Genomic DNA, 18,104 nt, shown 5'->3' with positions numbered 1-18,104 from the left:
TCCCTTTTTCTAGACTGACAAACCCTCCTTTGTCCGTATGCCAAACGTCTCATTCATCTATTGTATCCTCCTTTGATGACGATAAGTCAGAAGCACTTATGTCGGAATCTTGCGAGCTATTATAAGCATGATCATCTTCATTGATATCTATAGCCATTAATTCTTTCACTGTTTTTATTTCATGTATGTCTCTGTCATCCCGCCATAAGTTTTTTTTTTTTTTGTTATCATATGCATACATCCCTTCGTACATCCCTCAGTTACCTCAGTGCAAACTAACGGTAGGCAGTGTATGCAACAACAGCACCTTATGAATATTCCAAACACCACTACTCTTATCGAGATCAACTTCCATCCCCAAGAACGCAGTATTCACCAAAAACAGGACTCTATTCCCCAGACCCCTTCTCCAGTAGGGAGTTCGGAGCTTAGGACATGCATTTTCTTTATTGCTTCAAAGATCGTAGAGGAATAGTCATCTAGAAATACACAGCACGCTGATCCCACAATCTTGCAAATTCCCCCATGATCAACCAGGATCACATCGAGAGCCATTCTATTTTGCAGCGTCATTAACCTGATTCCTTTTTCTTCCAACATCATGTTAAATAGTATATCTGTCGTTGTGTTTATGGTATCTTTTAGTATTCTGGACAGCTGCCTTATGTTATAGGAGTTCACTATCTGGGACAAGAATGGAATGAATGATTTTGCTACGTCAGTCGCTATCAAAACACCTTCGCTACTCCTTTTGGTTCTAGATCTGGATAGTCTGGCCATGTCTGCTGTTTCTAAGAGGAACACTCTCGGGAACAGTAGACCTAGGTAACATGTAACTCCCCAGTTTCTGGGCAACCAAGGATATGCTTTCTCTCCACATATAAAATAGACTGGATCTCCCACATATACTGGTTCTATTTCCCATTTTAATACCACTGTATTCATGCATCCAGTAAATGTTCCTACTGAATAGGAGCCTTTCTTTTTTAGACAAAAAGGGACCGTTCTCGGGTTATAATTCACCATGTAAGAAGGAGGAACTGCATCTTTGTTCCCATCTGTCCTTACACGAAACGTCATTACAGATGTTTTCACTGGAGGGGACAATCTATGTCTATTTTGTCGTGTTATTTTTTGCGTACTTTTAGCCGTAGGTTCTGGGATCATCACTCGCGCATTATGGAATATGGAACAACCCACAGGCCTCATAATTATTTCCTCAAACTCATTCATGTTTGTTCTGTCTAATTGACCCGTACTACTCTTATTCCATTTCCCATAGAACATTGCACTTAAAGATGCACTACATGCAGAACTTAATGGTAATGGCTGTACATACCAACCTATTCCTTTCCCAGCATGCTGCGGTAAATTGGCACATACCCAGCAATTATTTTTCTTTAGAATTGCATGTGTCATATTCATAATCAGTAATAATGTATTGTTCGCATACCCCTCTCTATGTCTCTCTTCCATTGGGGACAAGGTACCAGTAATCACATTAACCGGGCTTTCAGTAGTGGATACATTAACTATCGGTAAGAACATTCCCAATGGGTGTATAGACTCCACATACCATAATACTAAGGCTGTCGTTATTGGTGCTACCACACTCATAAAGCACATGATTATTGTCAATGCCAGCATACCATTTTTTTTACCATGCATTTTCCGTAAGTTTACAGTCTTTATAATTAACTCATTCTCAGCAGCGGTGCAGGAGGAGGCTGGAACCGGTCCCGACATGTTTCTCATCGTCCTTCTTCTTCCTGATTAAAGTTTGTCATGGATATCTCGCTTCGTTGCACTTGTCCTGATGTCAATAAGTTCAACAGAATTGTCACAGTTCAGTCTGCCAGCCCTTTATAGCCTGGATTTTCTTATTTGTTTTAGGCAAGATCACTTGTCCTTTCTCATACTGCTCAGAGGACTTCTGATCAGTTATCTATTGCCTTAGTACCATGTGCGCCCAGCTTGTCCGCTCTGGTTCCGGACACATGAACTTTTATGATCGCGCCGAGGAGCCGCAAGTCTTCAATTGTCCAATTTGCACAATTCTCACGCTTCTCTCCTCTACACCTCTAGTTCCTTCTCCGTCCATGAGCGGAGCCAGAGGTAAACATAAGCACCAAAGAACTGTGGATCACTTTGTCTTTCGAGGTCATAAATCATATTGCCTCACTCCTGGTATTGTGTGATCCGTGAACGGTGCCGGTGCACTTCCAGATCCAGGCTCAAAGTCAGCCTGTGGCGCTACGGCAGGCGTTGGTGTGCGCCGCGCCAATGATGCAGATTCGGTCTTTGGCGTCCTGGCAAGTGCTGGTGGGCGCCAAAGGGGTACACGTTTACAGAGTAATTCATAGAATTTCGCAGAAAAGTGTCGCAAGCGGCTGGCGCAGAGTGTCCGCGTGCGATTGACTGCGCCAGGCACGTGCGCTAAAACCGATTTCCGCGCACAGCGTATTCATGGACTTTAGGCTTCCAAACCAGCCGTGGCGCAGAGAATCGCAGCGACCCTGCAGCAGCGCCAGTAACGCCCCCAAGAACGCCCTTGCGCAAGGAAAAGCCATCATAATCGCTAAATCATCGCAAAGGGCTGCGCTAACCCTGGACCAGTTCACCGGGCTGGCAAACAGCAAACGCCAAGCGGGGAACGTGTATTGCAGGGGTGCGCTGGAAGTTCCACACGCGACTGGCCCCGTGCAAGCAGGGTACGTGTATTTCAGGGGTGCGCGGGAAGTTCCACACGAGATTTCAGCAGGGTACGTCTATATCAGGGGTGCGCGGGAAGTTCCACACGCGATTTCAGCAGGGTGCGTGCATGTCAGGGGTGCGCGGGAAGTTCCACACGCGAATGGGCCAGTGCGAGCAGGGTACGTGTATTCCATGGGTGCGCGGGAAGATCCACACGCGATTTCATCAGGGTACGTGTATTTCAGGGGTGCGCGGGAAGTTCCACACGCGATTGGCCCAGTGCGAGCAGGGTACGTGTATTTCAGGGGTGCGCGGGAAGTTCCACACACGATTGTCCCAGTGCGAGCAGGGTACGTGTATTTCAGGGGTGCGCGGGAAGTTCCACACGCGATTGTCCCAGTGCGAGCAGGGTACGTGTATTTCAGGGGTGCGCGGGAAATTGCACACGCGATTTAAGCAGGGAATGTGTATTTCATGGGTTCTGGGGAGTACTACACGTGAATTGGCTGTGTGGGTCCTCCCAGGTGTACGCTCCACAACCTCCACGGCCCCTGCAGGCTGCCCACACCACGGGGGACTACCCTGCACCCATGCTCATGTCCCGCAGGCAGCCCATCCACCATGGGCATGCCCCCCAGCCAACCCACGTCACCTTGCACTACTGATCAACAATGCATGTCTCCCACCACCCCCACCCCCCAGCAGTGCAGGGGCACCCTCCACCAGGCCCCCACTCATGTCTCCCACCATCCCCACCCCCCAGCAGTGCAGGGGCAGCCTCCACCAGGCCCCCACTCATGTCTCCCACCACCCCCACCCCCCAGCAGTGCAGGGGCAGCCTCCACCAGGCCCCCACTCATGTCTACCACAATCCCCACCCCCCTGCCACCAGGGGCAGCCTCCACCAGGCCCCCACTCATGTCTCCCACCACCCCCACCCCCCAGCAGTGCAGGGGCAGCCTCCACCAGGCCCCCACCCATGTCTCCCACCACTCCCACCCCCCAGCAGTGCAGGGGCAGCCTCCACCAGGCCCCCACCCATGTCTCCCACCACCCCACCCACCAGCAGTGCAGGGGCACCCTCCACCAGGCCCCCACTCATGTCTACCACCACCCCCACCCCCCTGCCACCATGGGCAGCCTCCACCAGGCCCCCACCCATGTCTCCCACCACCCCCACCCCCCTGCCACCATGGGCAGCCTCCACCAGGCCCCCACTCATGTCTCCCACCACCCCCACCCCCCAGCCACCAGGGGCAGCCTCCACCAGGTCCCCACCCATGTCTCCCACCACCCCCACCCCCCAGCCACCAGGGGCAGCCTCCACCAGGCCCCCACCCATGTCTCCCACCACCCCCACCCCCTGCCACCAGGGGCAGCCTCCACCAGGCCCCCACTCATGTCTCCCACCACCCCCACCCCCTGCCACCATGGGCAGCCTCCACCAGGACCCCACCCATGTCTCCCACCACCCCCACCCCCCTGCCACCATGGGCAGCCTCCACCAGGCCCCCACTCATGTCTCCCACCACCCCCACCCCCCAGCAGTGCAGGGGCAGCCTCCACCAGGCCCCCACTCATGTCTCCCACCACTCCCACCCCCCAGCAGTGCAGGGGCAGCCTCCACCAGGCCCCCACTCATGACTCCCACCACCCCCACCCCCCAGCCACCAGGGGCAGCCTCCACCAGGTCCCCACCCATGTCTCCCACCACCACCACCCCCTAGCCACCAGGGGCAGCCTCCACCAGGCCCCCACCCATGTCTCCCACCACCCCCACCCCCTGCCACCAGGGGCAGCCTCCACCAGGCCCCCACTCATGTCTCCCACCACCCCCACCCCCTGCCACCATGGGCAGCCTCCACCAGGACCCCACCCATGTCTCCCACCACCCCCACCCCCCTGCCACCATGGGCAGCATCCACCAGGCCCCCACTCATGTCTCCCACCACCCCCACCCCCCAGCAGTGCAGGGGCAGCCTCCACCAGGCCCCCACTCATGTCTCCCACCACTCCCACCCCCCAGCAGTACAGGGGCAGCCTCCACCAGGCCCCCACTCATGACTCCCACCACCCCCACCCCCCAGCAGTGCAGGGGCACCCTCCACCAGGCCCCCACTCATGTCTCCCACCACTCCCACCCCCCAGCAGTGCAGGGGCAGCCTCCACCAGGCCCCCGCTCATGACTCCCACCACCCCCACCCCCCAGCCACCAGGGGCAGCCTCCACCAGGTCCCCACCCATGTCTCCCACCACCCCCACCCCCCAGCCACCAGGGGCAGCCTCCACCAGGCCCCCACCCATGTCTCCCACCACCCCCACCCCCTGCCACCAGGGGCAGCCTCCACCAGGCCCCCACTCATGTCTCCCACCACCCCCACCCCCTACCACCATGGGCAGCCTCCACCAGGACCCCACCCATGTCTCCCACCACCCCCGCCACCATGGGCAGCATCCACCAGGCCCCCACTCATGTCTCCCACCACCCCCACCCCCCAGCAGTGCAGGGGCAGCCTCCACCAGGCCCCCACTCATGTCTCCCACCACTCCCACCCCCCAGCAGTGCAGGGGCAGCCTCCACCAGGCCCCCACTCATGACTCCCACCACCCCCACCCCCCAGCAGTGCAGAGGCACCCTCCACCAGGCCCCCACTCATGTCTCCCACCACCCCCACCCCCCAGCAGTGCAGGGGCAGCCTCCACCAGGCCCCCACTCATGTCTACCACCACCCCCACCCCCCTGCCACCATGGGCAGCCTCCACCAGGCCCCCACTCATGTCTCCCACCACCCCCACCCACCTGCCACCATGGGCAGCCTCCACCAGGCCCCCACCCATGTCTCCCACCACCCCCACCCCCCAGCAATGCAGGGGCAGCCTCCACCAGGCCCCCACCCATGTCTCCCACCACCCCACCCCCCAGCAGTGCAGGGGCACCCTCCACCAGGCCCCCACTCATGTCTACCACCACCCCCACCCCCCTGCCACCATGGGCAGCCTCCACCAGGCCCCCACCCATGTCTCCCACCACCCTCACCCCCCAGCAGTGCAGGGGCAGCCTCCACCAGGCCCCCACTCATGTCTCCCACCACCCCCACCTCCCAGCCACCAGGGGCAGCCTCCACCAGGGCCAGCAGTGCAGGGGCAGCCTCCACCAGGCCCCCACTCATGTCTACCACCACCCGCACCCCCCTGCCACCAGGGGCAGCCTCCACCAGGCCCCCACCCATGTCTCCCACCACCCCCACCCCCCTGCCACCATGGGCAGCCTCCACCAGGCCCCCACTCATGTCTACCACCACCCCCACCCCCCAGCAGTGCAGGGGCAGCCTCCACCAGGCCCCCACTCATGTCTACCACCACCCCAACCCCCCTGCCACCAGGGGCAGCCTCCACCAGGCCCCCACCCATGTCTCCCACCACCCCACCCCCCAGCAGTGCAGGGGCACCCTCCACCAGGCCCCCACTTATGTCTACCACCACCCCCACCCCCCCTGCCACCATGGGCAGCCTCCACCAGGCCCCCACCCATGTCTCCCACCACCCCCACCCCCCTGCCACCATGGGCAGCCTCCACCAGGCCCCCACTCATGTCTCCCACCACCCCCACCCCCCAGCCACCAGGGGCAGCCTCCACCAGGCCCCCACCCATGTCTCCCACCACCCCCACCCCCCAGCCACCAGGGGCAGCCTCCACCAGGCCCCCACCCATGTCTCCCACCACCCCCACCCCCCTGCCACCAGGAGCAGCCTCCACCAGGCCCCCACTCATGTCTCCCACCACCCCCACCCCCCTGCCACCATGGGCAGCCTCCACCAGGCCCCCACCCATGTCTCCCACCACCCCCACCCCCCTGCCACCATGGGCAGCCTCCACCAGGCCCCCACCCATGTCTCCCACCACCCCACCCCCCAGCAGTGCAGGGGCAGCCTCCACCAGGCCCCCACTCATGTCTCCCACCACCCCCACCCCCCAGCAGTGCAGGGGCAGCCTCCACCAGGCCCCCACTCATGACTCCCACCACCCCCACCCCCCAGCAGGGCAGGGGCAGCCTCCACCATGCCCCCACTCATGTCTCCCACCACCCCCACCCCCCAGCAGTGCAGGGGCATCCTCCACCAGGCCCCCACTCATGTCTCCCACCACCCCCACCTCCCAGCCACCAGGGGCAGCCTCCACCAGGGCCAGCAGTGCAGGGGCAGCCTCCACCAGGCCCCCACTCATGTCTACCACCACCCGCACCCCCCTGCCACCAGGGGCAGCCTCCACCAGGCCCCCACCCATGTCTCCCACCACCCCCACCCCCCTGCCACCATGGGCAGCCTCCACCAGGCCCCCACTCATGTCTACCACCACCCCCACCCCCCAGCAGTGCAGGGGCAGCCTCCACCAGGCCCCCACTCATGTCTACCACCACCCCAACCCCCCTGCCACCAGGGGCAGCCTCCACCAGGCCCCCACCCATTTCTCCCACCACCCCACCCCCCAGCAGTGCAGGGGCAGCCTCCACCAGGCCCCCACTCATGTCTCCCACCACCCCCACCCCCCAGCAGTGCAGGGGCAGCCTCCACCAGGCCCCCACTCATGACTCCCACCACCCCCACCCCCCAGCAGGGCAGGGGCAGCCTCCACCATGCCCCCACTCATGTCTCCCACCACCCCCACCCCCCAGCAGTGCAGGGGCATCCTCCACCAGGCCCCCACTCATGACTCCCACCACCCCCACCCCGCAGCAGTGCAGGGGCACCCTCCACCAGGCCCCCACTCATGTCTCCCACCACCCCCACCCCCCAGCAGTGCAGGGGCACCCTCCACCAGGCCCCCACTCATGTCTCCCACCACCCCCACCCCCCAGCAGTGCAGGGGCAGCCTCCACCAGGCCCCCACTCATGTCTACCACCACCCCCACCCCCCTGCCACCATGGGCAGCCTCCACCAGGCCCCCACCCATGTCTCCCACCACCCCCACCCCCCTGCCACCATGGGCAGCCTCCACCAGGCCCCCACTCATGTCTCCCACCACCCCCACCCCCCTGCCACCATGGGCAGCCTCCACCAGGCCCCCACCCATGTCTCCCACCACCCCCACCCCCCAGCAGTGCAGGGGCAGCCTCCACCAGGCCCCCACCCATGTCTCCCACCACCCCACCCCCCAGCAGTGCAGGGGCACCCTCCACCAGGCCCCCACTCATGTCTACCACCACCCCCACCCCCCTGCCACCATGGGCAGCCTCCACCAGGCCCCCACCCATGTCTCCGACCACCCCCACCCCCCTGCCACCAGGGGCAGCCTCCACCAGGCCCCCATTCATGTCTCCCACCACCCCCACCCCCCTGCCACCATGGGCAGCCTCGACCAGGCCCCCACCCATGTCTCCCACCACCCCCACCCCCCTGCCACCATGGGCAGCCTCCACCAGGCCCCCACTCATGTCTCCCACCACCCCCACCCCCCAGCAGTGCAGGGGCAGCCTCCACCAGGCCCCCACTCATGTCTCCCACCACCCCCACCCCCCAGCAGTGCAGGGCAGCCTCCACCAGGCCCCCACCCATGTCTCCCACCACCCCCAGCCCCCTGCCACCATGGACAGCCCCCACCAGGTCCTCACAATCCCCAATCATGTGCGTAATGGTCAGCCTCCACAGCCAAAAAGCCCTACCAAGTAACCCATTCACCCACATGGAAATGGAAATCACATGTTACACCCCCAATGTTCATGAAGCTAATGAACCCATGTCCGTCACACACAATGGTTGCAATTGAATGGGAAAACACCCAACATGACATGCATGAAACCAATGAGATGATACCACACAGTGAAGTATGGAAACACAATTGTATTGAAAAAAATAAAGAATGCTAAGGAAAGGAAACAAACTACAATGTGAATGAGAAAAAATAAGCTGCATGTCCGTATAAAAACAAAAAACTGCAAATCAGAATCCAAAAAAATGTTGTCCAAAGTCAAATGTAAAAGAATCTCCATGCAATAAAGAACTATGTAAAAAACTACCAAGGGTCCATGAGCCCAACTGAACAAAGGAAACCTACTAAAAAACCTACCTAAAAATCAACTATATACAAAAAGTGGAGCAGTGTCCGTCGACTCCAAATCATAATAAGAAACAAAGGAAACCTAAAACTAAAGAACTATATACAAAGGCGGCGGGCAAGTCCAGCGGCTCACTCCGTGGTGTCCCGGGCCAGGGCATCATCGAACTCCTGTTCGATGTCCCGGAGGTGGTCCAGTTCCATGGCCCCGAGGGTCCGCAGGGACGACGCCGTGTCCTCCTCCAACCCCCTGCGGATTGCCTCGAGGCACTCGGCCCGCCTCAGGGCCCTCCGCATGGAGTTCTCCGCCCTGACCATTGTGAGCCGCGCCTCTTCCGCCCGCCGCCGCTCCGCACCTATGGCGTGGCCCAACCGCTGCCACACGGAAGACACTCTCTGTCCTGGGTCCCCCTGCCCTCCGGCCGATGCCTGCCCCTCCGATGTCGAAAGCCCCGAGCCTTCATGTCTCCCACCATGTTGCTGCTGCTGCTCTGCCTCTGCCCGTGCACTGCCTCCTGCTGCCTGCACATCCTCCGCCGGCTGGGGTGCAGTTGTTGATGTGGCCACCCCTGCTGGACCTCCGACTCCCGACTGTGGCAGGGATGCCTCCTCCACCAGCCTGGCCGCACCGTCAGAGGCAGCTCCACAGGGCACCCAGGTGACTGATGGGTGGGAAGATGGCACAGAGGACGACTGGCGCGTAGGGGGTCCAGTTGAGGAGGGGGTCGGAGCAAGCCCCATCAGATGGCGGAATATGGCCTGGGTGACCTGTCCCAGCAGGCTGACGTGGTCAACGAGCCATTCGAGATGACGTGCAGTCTCTCCATGAAAAGACTGCAGGTCACCTCGCATGGCCCGTTGACGCAACGCCACACCAGCCAGGACAGGCTCAACCCGGACCTGGATGGCCACGTCCGCAGGCAGAGGAAGGCCAGTTGACGTCAGCTCATCCCCTGCCTGAAAACGGGTCTGGACGTAGGCATCCCTGCTGGTGCAAGATGATGCAGGGACAGGATCGGGGACAGGATTGCACACAGGCACCTCCGCGGCGGCCTGTGCTGCCTCCTGTCCCTGGTCCTGCACTGCACCACTAGCACCAGTGGGATCCCCACCTCCAGACCCCGTCTCTGGTGCTTGCACGGCCTCCTCCTCCACCAAACCCCCCACCAACCTGGATGACTCCGTGCCATCTTCCCCTGTTGGGCCCTGTGGGGTCCCAGCTGCCCCGTCTGCTGCCGAGGAGTCCAACTGCAACCTCCGCCTCTTGGACCTACCCCCGGCAGCTGCGGCCTGGGACGCGGCACCGGACTCCTCACTCCAAGACGAGATGACAACACGGGAGGGGAGCCGGGCCTTGCGTCTCCGGCTGGTGGTCGGATCCCCGCCGCTGTGCTCCACAGCACCTTCTCCGCCCTCTTCATCAGTTGATGCTGCAGACAGGGAGAAACAAAACACAGGCATCAGGGCACTGTACAATGATGACAGTTGCACATGAGTGGCATTGGCAAACCTCAGACATGTCATCACAATCCCCAACACACATGTCATTGCAACTCGCACACATGAGCCATACCACAGCCATATCGCAACTGCCACCACCATCCCTACACATACAACAGCATCAGCAGCCAAAGGGGAGCCAGACATCACATGCAACACAGGAATACACATTCATCCAAACATGTGTGCACGCACAACTGCATTTTCCATGCAAGCCCACACACACAAGCACCATCCATGTCTCACACATTACAGCCCTCGCATGTGTCAGCCCCACGGCCCTGTACACCCCCACCCATACTCGACCCCATACAAACAGATGTGCAACCTGCACAATACCGAATAATCACCACACGCACTGCTCACAATCAGGATGCATGTACACTCACCGCTCGACTCCAGACGGGTCTGCTTCTCTAGGACCTGGACGTGGAGCGCTGGGGATATGCGTTCCAGGACCCCCATCTGTTCTTCCGACAAGTGGCCCCGGCGCCCCTTGGCATCCGCTGCCTTCAAGAGGCGTCAGGCCTTGTTTAGGGTCCTGGACCTGAAGTCCTCCCAGCGCTTCCTGACATGTTGTAAGTCCCGGACTGCCACCCCCTCCGCGTTGATGGCAGTCACGATGTCAGTCCAGATCCGAGTCCGTCCTTCCTTGTCGGCGCGGGAACTTCCGAAGAGGGCATCATACTGCCCCAGGACTTGCTCCACCAGGACACCAACTTCGGTGGCACTGAAGCTGGTGCCCCTCTGCCTCTCTGGCCGGGGGTTGTCAGTGGTCACAGATGGTGTTTGCCCCGACATGACAACCCCAGAGGAGTGGGTGGGCAACTGGGTCCTGGGGCTCGGCTGTGGAGCGAAGGAATTCCAGTCGGGAGTCTTCGGTTCCAGCAGGGGTGGTCACAGCAACAGCACCCCTGGCTGATGTGCAGGCAGGAAATGGCAGTGTACGTGGGCAGCAGGCAGTCAGGCAGCAGCAGATGGCAGGTGGGAGTGTGCTCGGGGCTCTGGGGGGCAGTAGTTCGGCCTTCTGGGCAGGAGCGTGGTCTTCCGTGTGCTTACGCGTGGCCAGCTTGGTACGGAGTGATTTGGCACGTGAAAATCATGCACGTCAGCGTGAAAATCGAGGATAGGCCCTTAGCGCGTAAGCGCGTCAGCACGCATACGCGATTCTATTGGACCAAAGGCCCTCAGCGCGTAAGCGCGTCTGTGACGTGACCCGAACGGGTGTTTCCCACACAGCACGTGATGACAGAGCACACGTGGAAAGACTGCACGTCAGAGTGTCATCGCGTGTAATTGGACAGCACGTTAGAGTCTCATCGCGTGTAATTGGTGGAAATGGCACTACACGCAGAAGTGACAAAGCGTGTAATTGGTGGAAATGGGCCTACACGCATAAGTGACAAAGCGTGTAATTGGTGGAAATGGGCCTACACGCATATGTGACAAAGCGTGTAATTGGTGGAAATGGCCCTAGCGCGTACACGCTGCGTAAGTGACGCTGGACGTGTGGGCCTGTATAAAAGGTATGTGTAGAACACCATTACCTTGTACGTGCTTTTCGTGGAGAGCGAGTGGGTGAATTCTGTACTTCTTGTCGTTTCACACGCGATTTACTTCACGGCGTTTGAAGTTCGTATTCCATGTTACCTCTGACAGCTTTTTCTCTTTTTTCTCTTATACTGCTCAAACAGTGTTCCCTTCTACTGTTGTCCTGTCTCCTCAGACAGCGTACAAATCTTCTTTTGGCGGGGGTGTTGCCAACCAAACGCGCTCCTTTTTCACGCTCTTTTACCTGGCAGACGGTGAGTCACGCACGTATCGAACATCTGTGCTTGCCCCGTGTGTAGCCTACCCCTTCAGAGGTCATTCTAGGCTGCGTGTGACACGCATACGTTCATTCTTGTGTTACTGGGTGCCACAGGGTAGTGCAGGTTTTTCTTTCTGCACACGTGGTCTAGGAGGGGTTGCGTGCACATCATCTCCCTTTTTTGGGGCTCCTGTGCGTAGCGTGACCCGTCATCTTTCCCCAGGGGTTACAATCAGCCTTGCAAGAGCACTAGGGTACAGTTACCATCTGGTACCCAACCCCTTTTACCCCCAATTGCCCAGGACAATAGTTTACAGCCACTCCCATACGCACATTTACATCAGTGCCATGGCTGGGAGGCGAGGATTCCGTAAGGGTGGTAAAGGTGGAAGAGCCACAAGTGGTGGCCGTGGTGGATCCGGTAGGGGACGTGGTCGTTACTTGCAGGGTGAGCCTGTCCCCCCATGTGTGGAGCACCACTCAAGGGCACCCATAATCCCCCCCCTCCCATTGAGGCTGATGTGGCTGACACCATCCATGCTCAGCCCTTGTTGGACCAGCCCATTGTGGCACCAGACCTGGCTGACTCCATGGATGACTTCCAGGTCAGCAGGCCTATGACACGTGCGCTGGTGCACGTTGATGTCACCATGCCACGTGCATCTGGGGCAGCAAGGTCATCTGCTGCACCAAGTAGGCAGGGCGGAGAGGCTGCAGGGGCAGCTGCGGCTCCATCCACCCCAGCCCTCACACACCCAGCCAGGACAGTGTCGGTCCTAGTACATGCTGCTGACATTCCCCATGACACCATCACACTAGAGCCAATGCCTGCACCAACTCCCATGCTGAGTGTGCAATCCCACACTCCTCATACAGAGTCCACCAGGGCTCCTGCCCCTAGTGTCCAGAGCGGCGCAGGACACTCAGGATCACCACCACCTTCCAAGCGGAAGAGGAAGAGTGCTCGTCCGGCACAGGCTGATGCCCCAGACACGGCTACACAGTCCGGCCCGTCCAGGAAGCCCAGCTTCACGGATGACGAACTGAATGCACTTGTCGAGTATGTGTCCGCACATGACAACGAGATGGTCATTGTTGCAGGATCCAAGACCACACCTGCACAACGCCAGGCACACTGGCAGACCGTTGCGGACATCGTAAGTGCCCTTGGAATCGTGAGGCGCACAGCCAATGATTGCTATAAGCGCTGGAATGACCTAAAGCGCAGGGCAAAGAGTAAGCTGGCCTCAAGTCATGCCGCAACTCTAGTGACTGGAGGTGGGTCTCCAGTAGTAGACATTGAACTCACTCCACATGAGTCAGTCGCTGGGACCTACGCCACGGAGGAACAGATCCAAGGCGTGGGAGATCTGGCTGATTACGAGGCATTGTCCGGTGAGTGCACATGCATGTGTGTGTCATCCATGTGCATGGTGTGTGTGTGAGGGCTTCTGTTTGTGTGCCAGGTGAGAGTTGGTGCGCCTGAGTCGTATGGGTCAGCCATGTGCTTCATGCAATACATCCTGCGCAGCTGCATTTGGCCATAGCAGTATCCCTTCTACAAACAGTAGACATCTAGCCCAACTGCACGCCAGTTGCACTTGAAGTGTCACCTTGCCACAGCATTGTTGCTTATTTTTCACTGTTCATTCAGTCAGATTGTTTGCATTCCACCACCTTTACTAGGCATGTTGCAGTCCACTAGTCACATGTCTGGCATGGCTATGGTAAAGTGGAGTGACTTTGTTACCTGGATATCATTTGTTCACACGTGTCCCTGTGCAATTGGACCATTTCAGACTGGCAGCTCCAGGTGAAAAATCTGACCTGTTAGAATTAGAAAAGCTATTACATGCGGGAACTGGACTGAATGAATAGGTGCTGCCCTCCTCTACATCTTCACTCAATAGCAATGGTACATGCCATCTGTGTGATGGCATGTGTGTTTCACCTGGCAATCACAGGCCAATGTGTGATGCCACTGCCAGGCAGCATGCAGAAAATGTGTTCATCTTCCATCTTGGTGTCATCAGTGTGTGCCATTTGCCTGCCCTTCATATGCAGTGAGGGTGCATGCATGGGAGGGTTTTAGTCATGTGGGATATGTGTCAATCAAGTACTGGTTCTCTTGCTTCTCAGCCCTCATTGTGTGCCATGGTGCTAATGCCTGTTTCCATTTCTTTGTTTTTATGTCTTTGCAGGGGAAGACGCACCTGATACTGCTGGGGTTGTGGAGATGGTGCAGACCCAGGAGGGGTCCGAGGGCCGACCAACCACCAGTGAGGGACGTGGTGTGGTGGTGGGTGAGAACCCACAAGTGCTGCAGGTCGTGCTCTCAAGGGGTGTCTCTGGCTGCACCTCCCCCGAGCTGTACTCAGGTGTTGATTCGGATGAGACCTACGTGCCGTCGCAGGTGAGTGTTCCAGGGAGGGAATCTGTTCTGTCCCACCCACCTGCACCAGGGTCAGAACCCTCAATGGGGATGTCAGTGTTGGCAGCAACGCCTTTGGTGGTTACTGATGCAGGGTCACACTCCGCGACATCTGATCCTGTTCCTGGGCCAGCAGATCAGAGGGGGAATGCAGTCCTGCAGCCTCAGGCAGTGCCGGCACAGCAAGGCGCAGTTCGCCTTGCCCCAGACAGGTGTGGTGCCCGCCGACGTGGTGGCCGTACGTCACCTGGCAATACCGCATGGGAGCAATCCATTTACGGTATGGCTACACAACAGGCAGCATCATCCGAGATGATGGCTCAGGCCATGGATAGGGTGGCCACTTCCATTGTCCCCCCTGAAAGGCTGATGGAGCGACTAGAGCAGGCAACCGACTCCATCTGCCAGTCACACAGGGAGGACATGTTGGGGTCCAACAGGGACAGGCGGGCGGCACTGGCGACTCTGCAGGAGGCCATCTCCTTTGAGTCCCAGGCCCACAGGGAAGCCCTGAGGCAGGAGCTCCTTCACCTCAGGACGAGGCTTCAACACACCAAAGGACAGAACAGCAGCTGGAGCGTCTCACCCGTACGCTCTCAGCTGAGATGCAGGTAATGAGGGCCGAGGTCCGGGCATCCCGTGAGTTGTTGCATGGGGACCTCCGCACACTCATCCTCCAGAACCAGACCTACCACACCCACATGCTTGCAGCCATGGAGGAGCAGACTAGGGCCTTGCGTGGGCTGCCTCCCATAGTGCAACCACCTCCGGATGCAGCTGCACAGGGTGATAATAGCGACAGCAGTGATACTCCCACAATAGGGTAGCCGCGTGGGCCATGAGCCCATGGAGGTGTTTTTTCTTCCCAGGACCCACACAGGTGGGTTTTGGTGTGCACCCTGTCCTTGGACCTCCTGGGTGGCCTCCCAAACCCCCCCGGGCCCATCAATGGCCATTTTTGATTTTTATTTTTATTTTTGTTTTTCATTTTTATTTTTTATTTTTATTTTTATTTTTGATTTTTATTTTCATTTTTGATTTTTATTTTTATTTTTGATCTTTATTTTCATTTTTATTTTTAATTTCTAAATATTTTCCCCCAATTTTTTTGGGACAATTTGTTGGCTTCCGTGGTTCCTGTGGGCATACGCAGCATTGTGGCTGGGCACATGCAGGCTTGTCATGTATTTGGTTCAGATGCTTGGGTTTGAGTCACACACACCCCTCCTGCTTCCCGTTTCCATGGGCTTGCAAAGGGTGTGCCCAAGTGACATTGACGTACATGGTGACATTGGACTCCCACTACATGTGTGGGTAGTCTAGTCAATACTGTGTATACATTCCTAGTGCATATTGCTGTTGTGTTGTACACTGCATGTTGCATTGATGTGTAACTCATCATCTGTGTCTACCTCCCAATTTGCAGGTCCCTTCCTCATGTCTACACAAGGCCCTCTAGTCTGGAGATGGGGTCCATGTTGGCAGCAGTGCACCTACAACTCTACATGGCGCCAACACTGCACAGTTGGTAGTGGTGGGAGTGCAGGCATTTCCAGGTGGTGAGACTACTAATATATAACATTTGTGATGTCATGTTAATGGTAGTACCTGCTCAAGTTTGTTGTTGGTCCTGCATTACTGTGAGCATTTCAGGTGTTGCAAGTTTCAATTAGGGACACTCTACATTGTGACACTAGTGTCATGTTGTGGGGATTACTTTGTTTACCTGCAAATGGCATGACATGGCACGGTGTGTCGTGTGGCGGTGCTGGGGATGGGTTGGCTGACATGGCACTGTCCTCTTGTTGCATTTTGCAAGTGGTTATTCATTTTAGCTGCTTGAATGTGTTACTTCACAAAACTGCATTGGTGGTGTCTGTGTGGGTAGGGATGCACACATTGTGACACTTCCAGGTGAACAATCTCAGGCTGATATGGTTTTCACGGTTCATTCTCCAGACATTCAGGATCAGTGTCAGGTTGAGTCATCATTGATTGTCAGATGGAATGTGCCAGAGAAGTGTGCACTCCACAGGGGTGTGATTCCTATGTGAAGTTTTTAGCCACTAGCTGTGTACGGGCTGCCTCCCCCGTGCCCTTTCCCCTCCCACGTCCAGGCCCCGGCGTGTTGCAACGTTGTGCAGGACACATGCTGCCACTATGATCCTGCACACTACTGGGGGAGCGTACAACAGCTGCCCGCCAGAACGGTCAAGGGAGCGAAAGCGTGACTTCAGCACTCCGAATGTGCGCTCCACTATGCCCCTGGTTGTAATGTGGGCTGTGTTATATCTTACCTGGGGTGGCGTGGTGGGGTTCCGAATTGGCGTCATCATGTGGGGGCTGAGAGGGTAGGCACTGTCCCCTGTGGAGGTGGTGATTGGTATCATTGGTAGGGTTGTGACCTTGCTCAGTATCTGACATGCATGCATGTGCAGTGGCATTCATACTCACCAAGCAGCCATGTATCGCCATGCCGCCCAGCTTCTAGGTCCCGGCTTAGGGTGGACATTCGGTAAATGAAGCTGTCGTGGGTTGATCCGGGATAGTTGGCATATACTGAGGTGATGATTCCCTTGGCATTACATACTACCTGCACGTTGATGGAATGCCAGTGCTTGCGGTTCCTATAGATGTGCTCAGATGCCCTGGGGGGAAGTAGAGCCACATGGGTGCAGTCGATGGCACCTAGCACTTTGGGGAATCGTGCCACAGCGTAAAAATCCAGGGCGGCAGCATGCCTTTCTGCAGGGGTTCTGGGCAGGTATATGTGCCTGCGGACTGATAGGCGTGCAGTGATGATGTTCAAGACCTGGTGTAGACAGCGTGACTGGGTGGCCTGTGATACACCACCCACAATGGCACTTGTCCGCTGAAATGATCCAGTGGCTAAGAAGTGCAGTACATTGAGGACCTTCTCCAGGGGGCTGAGTGCTTCGGAGCACAGGGTGGGTGATGTGAGGTCATCCTCCCACTCACTCACCAGGTCCAGTATAATGTGTGGTGGAAACCTGTACCTCCCATGCACCTGGTCATCAGGCATCCCGAAAAGGCTGGTTCTGGGTGTGAATATTCTGGCCCTGACTATCCTCCTCCTCCTCCTTTGGTAGGCCACGCCCACTGCTGCTAGGAACGGTATGTTCATCCTGGGTCTGAGCTTGTTATTTTGTTAGCGCGCAAATTAATGCGCTGCGCGTGTTGTAGGCGAGCGTGTGACCCGCGCACCCCTGAAATCCAGTACCCAGTCCAATAGCGTGTGGAAATTCCCGCGCACCCCGGGATACAGGTGCGCTGACATACTTGTGTGTGTAAGTGTCCGCGCACCCCTGATATACACGTACATAGGCCAATCGCGTGTACGCGCACTTTTGTCAAATTACACGTGATGACACCCTGATGTGCTGTCCAATTACACACGATGAGACTCTGACGTGCTGTCTAATTACAAGCGATGACACTCTGACGTGCTGTCCAATTACACGCGATGACACCCTGACGTGCTGTCCAATTACACGCGATGAGACTCTGACGTGCTGTCCAATTACACGCGATGACACTCTGACGTGCAGTCTTTCCACGTGTGCTCTGTCATCACGTGCTGTGTGGGAAACACCCG

The 18,104-nt window shown here is 57.8% G+C and overlaps 1 protein-coding gene across 3 annotated transcripts in view; it reads left to right on the top strand.

The window, feature by feature from the left end:
- The window catches only part of ST6GALNAC3 (ST6 N-acetylgalactosaminide alpha-2,6-sialyltransferase 3), a 1,879,573-nt gene that overhangs the window by 1,308,490 nt on the left and 552,979 nt on the right, over nt 1-18,104 (top strand). The window lies entirely within an intron of this gene.

The sequence above is a fragment of the Ambystoma mexicanum genome, chromosome 1q (genome assembly GCF_040938575.1).
Source record: "Ambystoma mexicanum isolate Mex_15411 chromosome 1q, UKY_AmexF1_1, whole genome shotgun sequence".
NCBI lineage: Eukaryota > Metazoa > Chordata > Amphibia > Caudata > Ambystomatidae > Ambystoma > Ambystoma mexicanum.
This window is presented reverse-complemented; position numbering and strand designations above follow the sequence as displayed.